The sequence below is a fragment of the Vigna radiata genome, chromosome 2 (genome assembly GCF_000741045.1).
Source record: "Vigna radiata var. radiata cultivar VC1973A chromosome 2, Vradiata_ver6, whole genome shotgun sequence".
In the NCBI taxonomy this organism is placed as follows: Eukaryota; Viridiplantae; Streptophyta; class Magnoliopsida; order Fabales; family Fabaceae; genus Vigna; species Vigna radiata.
Genome location: NC_028352.1, coordinates 20,193,808 through 20,202,414, shown reverse-complemented (window position 1 = coordinate 20,202,414; position 8,607 = coordinate 20,193,808).

Genomic DNA, 8,607 nt, shown 5'->3' with positions numbered 1-8,607 from the left:
AACATCATACACAAAAGCCAATAATATACATACAAATTAAGTTTTCAAGACACAACCTAACCTTTTTAGCAGATTATATATAACCAAATGAGATAGATGTCGTAACAGTCCAAATATAGGTCAGAAAAACAGTCCAAAGTGCAACCCAACAAGACGTTTGAAACTGCAACAAAACGCAACGAAATGAAATTATGATCGGTTCAAATGAAAGATTTTTCATCAAAAACTAATTCAATCGGAGCAAAACTAAATTTAATCTGTCAAAAACACAGAAAACGAACCAATAATGGTGCGACAGAGAAAAGCTCTCGACGAAGAAGACGATGAATATTGGAAATTGCTCGCGGGTTCGCGTTCTGAAGTTTATGTCACTCTAGACATCGATTAAATATCGAGACCGACGTCTCCAAGGTTATAGACGTCAGTGCTCTTACTAATTGGATGTCTATATGATTTAAATATTAATATTGGCGCGGATTATAGACATCAGGTATGTGAACAACTGACGTCCAGTTGGATATCGTCGTCGATTGCATGGTAACCGACGTCTAGTTTGTACCATAATCATTACAGTTCCACCTAACTGTCAGGTAATAGACGTCAATTAGGGGGGGCGACGTCTATGTCTCAGACCATTAATGACACTCAACTACCTGTCAGGTTATAGACGTCGGTCTGAGCGAACCGACGTCTCCCTCGCGACTGTTCACCACCTCTGAGACCTTTAGAGGTCGGTGGTTGTCATGTTGACGTCAATTGGTCGACTATTCACCTTACCTAGCAGACCTTTAGACGTCTGTTTTTAGGGGCACCGATGTCGAATGTTCTTCACTCATCGGGTAGAGCATGCCCCGACGTCTAGTTGCCCGATTTAATTACGAAGTTGCCACCGGTCATCGTGTTACGTCAGTGGACCAAATAATCGACGTCTATGTGGTGACATTAAAAAGCGTTTTTCCACTAGTGAATCATATTGGACGAGTTAGTTAAATCGATCTAATTAAAAGTTAATGATGTCATATCGAAACAAAACACCACAAAATCAGTACAAAAATTCATCTTGAACAAGGATTTTAAAATATTAATCTTAAAATATAATATAAAAGGTGTTAAATACTAAAAAAATGCATTTAATATGTTGTACTGAAGTATTATTTTATGATATGGTGTACTGAATCAGATTTTTATTTCCGATATAAATGTTAAGGATCTTTTAAATATCGTTTTATTTTAAATTTTAATGTCATAAAGTTATAATATTGTATTTGCTTGATACTAACTACTTCCGGATATAGCTATTGATATAATATTTTATCACAAAAAAGTAAAAAATAAATGTAGTTAAATATCTACAATGACAATTGGGATATAATGTATTTTTTTATCCATAAAGTTTTAATATATATATATATATATATATATATATATATATATATATATATATTGTTAACGTGCATACGCCTGTTTTTCAGTTGGTACATTTAAATAATGTGTATCGGATTATAGTAGACAAAAATACCCTCATATATTATGGATTTTGAGTTTTAAAGTCAAGGATATTTAAATAATTTTCATTCTCAAAACTAAAAAAAAGAGAAACCCCCAAATCCTTAGTCATCTCTCTCATTCCTCGAAATCCTTTCTCTTTCATCTCTCTCACTCTAACCTTTTCTCTGTCTATCTCTATTGTAGCCCCAATTAAAAAAATCAGAAACACTGGCTATTAACAATCTCTTACAAAACAAAATGATTTTACAATGATTTTCCATTTTATAATTTTTGTCTTATCTAATTTTAACAAGCATAATAACATATGAAAGAATTGGTAATTTGCCTGGAAAAAATAAAAAACACTCGCTATTAAACAATTTCTTACAAAAAATGATTTTCTACAACAAGACTGATTCATTCTAAAATAACAATGTTTTGAAATACTCCAACACACTTTAATCAGGTTTTGACATCCTAGATTACAATACTGTAAGGAATTAAAGACTCTGACATACCTCTTGCAAGAACACCTATATCACTTCTATCTATAAATAGGGCAGCACCTATACAAAAAAAGTTTTGTTTCAATATCCATCACTTTTCGGTAAAGACCCTGTCAATGATTCTCTCCACAAAAGTGAAAATCACATTTATGCCAAATTTAAATCTTAACAAGACGAGCCCATAATGATTAAATAAAACTTCTGTATGTATTATTAATATATTATTGGTGTTCCTAGTGACGCATGTGTTTTTTACTATGTTTTCTATTTTCTTTTCTTTTTATGCAAAAACCCACCTTGATGCACCAATAATTGCTAATTAATACTGTAGTATGTGTTTGAATAATAAGTTGGAACTTATACCCGATATTAGTATGTTAAGCATAACTGACTCTCACTCTTATTCCTGCAAGCTCTCCCACCTGCATAATATTAACATACATTAAAAATACATACTTATAAAATATAATTTTTAAAGGCTTTTGTCCTGTTGCCTTTGTAAAGGATCCCAAGTTAAGTTTTGAATTCTCCAAAATCCAAATATATAGCCAAGTACACTGAATGCCAAAGGTAAGCTCCCAACTGCCATGAATAATCGATTATTGTAAGTGATAATCGATTATTCAAGTCCGTTACAGAGTTTTCAAAAAGTGATAATCGATTATATGAAGTGATAATCGATTATTCAAGTATGACTTGTGATAATCGATTATTCAAGTATGACTTGTGATAATCAATTATTGCTTCATGATAATCGATTATTCTTACACAAAAACATGTGATAATTGATTATAGCTTGACTACATTCAAAATCTACAAGTTGCTTTTTAAATATTTTCCTATTACATCCAAAATCTACAAGTTGCAGCATCATCAAAACTCATCTTTAGGTTTTACCAATACTCTTTATTGGTAACAGATGCAGCAGGATGTTAATTATATGGGAGCCCAATTTCAATACAAGCAAGGAAATTTCAACCAAGGTAATTCTAGCCAAGGTTGGAAAAATCACCCAAGCATTGGGTAGAGCCAGAATACTTCTTCTGGACAAGGAGGAAACTTTCGACAGCAACAACCGTCACCTCTGTGGCAGCAAGTGAGTAATTTGACTGAGTCTGTTAGGACCTTAAGTAACCGATTTGATGACTTCTTCAAAAAATATGAGCAGCAGTTAAATAGCACTCAGGCCAGTTTTAAATCACTAGAGTCATAGATTGGGCAGCTGGCAACAAGAATAGAAATTACGAAGAAAAACCAGTTTAGGGCCAGCATTGAGGCTAACCCTAAGAGAGAATGCAAGGTTATTACGAGCCAGGATGGTTGGGAAGCAGACTGTGAACCATTCCATGTGGTGAACAGTGAAAAGGAGGAGATGCTGATGGTTGAATTCTTTGAACCCATGATCGGTAAAGATGAAGAAAATGAAAATTATAATGAAGAAGAGGTTGGTGGAGGAAAAGAGGAAATGGGAACCAAAAGCAATCATAATGGGGGATTTAGAGAGATTTTCAACCGGATGATTGTAGTACCTTTAGGAAATCAGCAGCTCCTTCCCTATTCAGAAAGAATTAAAATCAACATTGATGATGAAATTGAGCTTACTGATGAAGAAGAGGATCTTGTTGTTCAACAACAAAAGAGTAATTATCCTCCTAAGGCTAAAGATCTGGGGTGCTTAACACTGTCATGTGCTCTGAACGATTTGGATGTGGAAGCTATGATATATTCTGGATCAAGTATCAATTTAATACCCACGAAACTTTTGAAGGAAATCGGTGGGCTTGTGTTGAAACCATCTGACTTGACTATAGCAATGGCAGATGGTTCTACAAAAGTGCCAGTGGGAATGGTGGAAAATGTTGTTGTGCGAGCAGACCGACTTGAGTTCTTAGCAGATTTCATTGTCATGGATGTTAAAGCGGAGGAAGAGTATCCTGTGATTTTGGAGCAACCCTACATGGCATCATCAAAGATACATATTGATGTTCATGAGGGAAGGATAATGATGAGGGATTTGAATTATCTATTTCTCTATACTGGCCGTGAAGGGGATGAGATCAAAACAGTAAAAAGAGACAAATTTGAGAAGCCAGAGGTGGACGAAGAACTAGAAGAGAGTATAACAGGTACTGATTATTATGACAGCTGTTATGTTCTGCAGGTGCTTGAGGATAAAGGGAGAAAACCCATTCACCCAAAATCAAAAGAAGATCCACTCCAACCATGGAGCAAAGTGAGATTTAAGGAAAAGGAATGGATAGTAAAGGAGCTGAAGGAAAAAGGAATGATGGAAATTCAAATGCCATACTCCACTGCTATTAGGAGGGTGGATAAAAGAAAGTTGAGTCGGTGTGATGATTCCAACGTGAAAAAGAAGAATTGGTGTACTGGAGACACCAACAAAAAGGATGACACGTGATGTTGCTGGGGTAGTTTATTTTTCTGTAAATAGTAGTTTAGGTTTTATCTTTTGTTGAACTTGTTTAATTTTGAATTTTTGGAAAAATTTTTGGGTAGCATCTACTAAGGGATGCTAAATTTTTTTTTTAAGATCCACTGATGGATTCCAGGAAGCCACACCTACTGATGGGTGGTGGAAGAAATTGCACTTACTGACAAGTGCTAAACAGGTTTGGGTCAGGCTCGTGACGTTAAACAAGCGCTACTGGGAGGCAACCTAGTTTTCTCTCTTTTATTTTATTTCTTTTTAAATTATTTCTTTTGTTATGCTAAGCAGGATGCATGACTGAATTTAGTGTGAGAAACCATGTGTGTGAGATTTTGAGCTCTAGAGTTTTTATTGTTGTATGCATTGTTCACAGGAGAACATGAATGATATTGCCTTAATCTTGATAATTGATTGAATTGCATGTAAATGTCATATGATCAAGGCCATTTTTGAGATCCCTTCTCTAGCCAAATTTTCACCCAAAATGCTTGAAATATGATACCCTTTTTGAACCTTAACCTTAAACAGGATGTGAACCCTTGTCTTGAAATTCTTTACCTTGAGTTGGGATGAGCTTAATTGTATGCGATGAAAAGGTTCAAGTTTGGGGTTGTATGGGGGAAAATTGAAAAGCAAATGAAAAACATTAAGCTCAAATGTTGTGGAAAGAAAAATTCATGAGAAAAAGAAAAGAAAAGAAGAAAAGCATGAAGAGGAGCTCAATGAAAAAGATGTGAATGAGTGAGATTGGTGAGGAAGAGAGTTGTGCTTAAATTTTGAATATCATGGTAGCTCTCTTAACTCAAGGACTTTGCATTCCGAAAAAAAAAACAATTTGCATGTAAAGATGTTGATTGTTTGAGATGAATGGCAATTTTGTTTCATGTGACTTGTGAACAATAGAGAGTTGAAGTGTCACCTTAAACACTTGAGTGATTGAGTGATACACTTGCTTGGTATGAATTGTTAATTTTCATGAGTGCATTTTTGCTTGGTGGATTGGTCATTCATAATGTGTAACATCTGTTGTACAATATCTGGATTGAAAGCATGCATGCATCTTATTTTGATTTCACTGAAGATATGGGATTGAGTAGTTTTGTCGTGTACTATAGGAATGTTGAAACATTGGATGGCAGAGGATAAAGACAAGTTTTGTTTTGTATTATTTTGTTTTGTTTGCTTGAGGACAAGCAAAGTTCTAAGTTTGGGGTGTTGGTGAAGGTTGAAAAACAGTTATCTTCATATGTCATTTTAGACCAAATTACACCCTTTACTACTTGGAATGAGCTTAGCATCAAGCAAAACTCAATAAATGAGTCTGTAGAGAGTCAAAAGTTGTTTTTAGCGATATTATGCTTGTTTTGCATTGTCTTGTAGCATTTCTGAGAAAATGAAGAATGGAGTTGAAGATAAAGGTCGTAGACTCAAGAAAAGAGAAGAAAGTTGAAGATGTGTAAGTTGTCGCCGGGCGGTCCAGGGCGAGGAGTAGGCACTGGCGTTGGCGCTGGGCGGTTTTGAGGGAAACCGCCGGGCGACAACACTTGTTCCGTCGGGCGGTGGTCCGCTGGGCTTGGGCCTGTTTTCTGCTGCGATCCTCACCTATAAATACCCCTATTGCGAGTTCAGAGTCATTCTTTTGACAGAAGGGGGCAGCCAAACCTAATTTTGCTCTCTGGAGAGGATCTCTTGGATGCTTAGGCTCCTTTTCATCTTTTCTAGGGTTTGCTTTTCCATTCTTCTTCCATTTTTCATCTAGATTCACCATGAAAATGGTGAACTAAACCCTATTGTTGTTGGGGGAAACAATGTAATCTTTTGATACTCTCTACTATTGAAACTCTTAATTGTTTATATGGTTTCCATATGTTTTGATTGTTAATTGTTGGGTTCTCATCTGTGCTTAATGCCTTTATCGTTTAACTCATTCGATAACTGATGTTTGTCTTTATTGATACAGTGACGTACAGTAATGTCATGAACTAGTGAGTAATTTCTTCATTGTGCAATATAAGCTAGGGATAGGGGTATGACGATCAATTGTGTTTAACTTCTGCTCTGTAATGCTGTATTAATTGCTAGGGGAGGCTAGGGATAGCAAGCCAGTAGTTAGTATTAGGCTCTTTTCGCCGAGGGATCGAGTTAAGGGTAGGCTAAGAAAGTTGCATGACAATTAATTAATCAAACTAATAATTCAAGAGGAGTAGATAAGAGAGAGCGGATAAAGATGAAATTGTAAACCCCCAACAACTCCATTCATCCATTGTTTTCTTCTTGTCATTTGAATCAATCTCTTTTACATGTTCATATTTTATTCTCTTACTCAATTTATTAATTTTTATTTTCAAGTCTTATTATTTTAATTCACACGAACGAGAAAGCCTTTCGAGTCTCTTAGGAAAACGATACTTGGTCTTACCATTTTTATTACTTGAACGATTTGGTACGCTTGGCAATCTGTTAACACTCCCGTTATATTTTTTTTTCTCCCCCTTTTTGATCATAATAAAAAAGATTAATGTAAAAATCTCCCCCTTTGATAGAAGATGCCTTGAGGAGAACGCCAGATTGGAGCTGTGCGAACCCGATTCGACCTCCTCGAAGCTTCTCCGGCAAAGAAATACGCAGCGGAATGTATATGAGACTCGAAGAACTCTAAAAACCCTAGGATGACCTATGGAACTCTAGAAAAGAGGGGAAACTGGATTTGGACCGATTAAACGGTGGGAATAGTGTTTTAATCGGTGGAGATGAAGGTTGGAAACGTGTTTAATCGGTCTAAAAGCCGAATCAATCGGTAGAAATGGACGGAGATGATGAATGAAGGTTTTTAATCGGTAGAAAACCTAGCAAGATGGAGGAGGAGGATGGATCTATGAAGAGGAGTAGTTCTTACCGGTGAAAATGGCCACGATGGTGGATCTGTGATGAGGAAATGGCGTGACGGCACTAGAACAAGAAACCCTAGCAGAGGTGGTTTGTGTGTCGTAGAGAAGACGCGAAATGAAAGTGATGATATGTGTGAGAGAAGAATGAGGCATCAAATGAGATGCGGCTGGCGAAGCTTCAAGAGAAAGACGTGTGGCTGCGTGCTTGAAGCTTATTGGAGGAGAGGTAATTCTGTGTTAGTGAGGAGAGAGAAGCACGGTGGAAAAATGGAAAATGAAGTGAGAGAATGTGCTTGGAAGGTGGCTAGAGGGAGTCTTTGGACTCTCTAGCCTATGACTTTCAAGAGAGAATATTTTTCTGATTTAGAAAATTCTATTCTCATTAATCTCAAAAGTGAAGTACAATAAGGTAGGCATGACTATTTATAGGACTAGGGATCCTACATGCCTAACACAATACAAAATACATCAAAATGCATTTACTTTTCGGTAGCCTACCCATTAAGAACTCCATGGTTAAGCGTACTTAGCCTGGAGAAATTCTGGGATGGGTGACCTTCCGGGAAGTTTTCCCGAAAAGTGTGCGAGTGAGGACAAAGCACACTGGAAAGTCTCGTGGTGATTTATGGGGGCAGTCAACAGTCCCTGTAAGTTGCCGGGGCAATACAGCTACTGGTGCATATGTTTCATCATAGTTTATACCTTCCTCTTGACAGTAGCCCTTTTCAACTAGCCTTGCTTTTTTCTTTGTGATGTTTCCATCCTCATCAAGCTTGTTCCTGAATACCCATTTGGTTCCTATGACTTGATATTCATCTTGTTTTGGAATAAGTTCCCAGACTTCATTTCTTTCAAATTGGTTTAGCTCTTCTTGCATAGCAATGCACCACTTATCATCTTGAAGAGCTTCCTTTATGTTCTTGGGTTCTATCTGAGACACAAAAGCTACAATTAGACAAAAATTATTAAGATTGTGTCTAGTAGTTACCCCTTTTGATATATCTCCTATGATGTTGTCCAAAGATAATTCTCTTGGTTGCTGATAGCTTTTAGAATCAACAACTTTGGGTGTTTCTTGAAGTTCCGGAGGATAATTCTCATTTAGGTACATCTCTTCAAGAGCTTCCCTTAAATAATCCTCATCACCTACAATAGGTTTATTTGACTCAAGAGGGTTTACCTCAAGGTCCACAATCTCATCAAAGACAACATGCATTGATTCTTTAATTATCAAAGTTCTTTTGTTGAATACTTTATATGCTTTACTAGTCAAAGA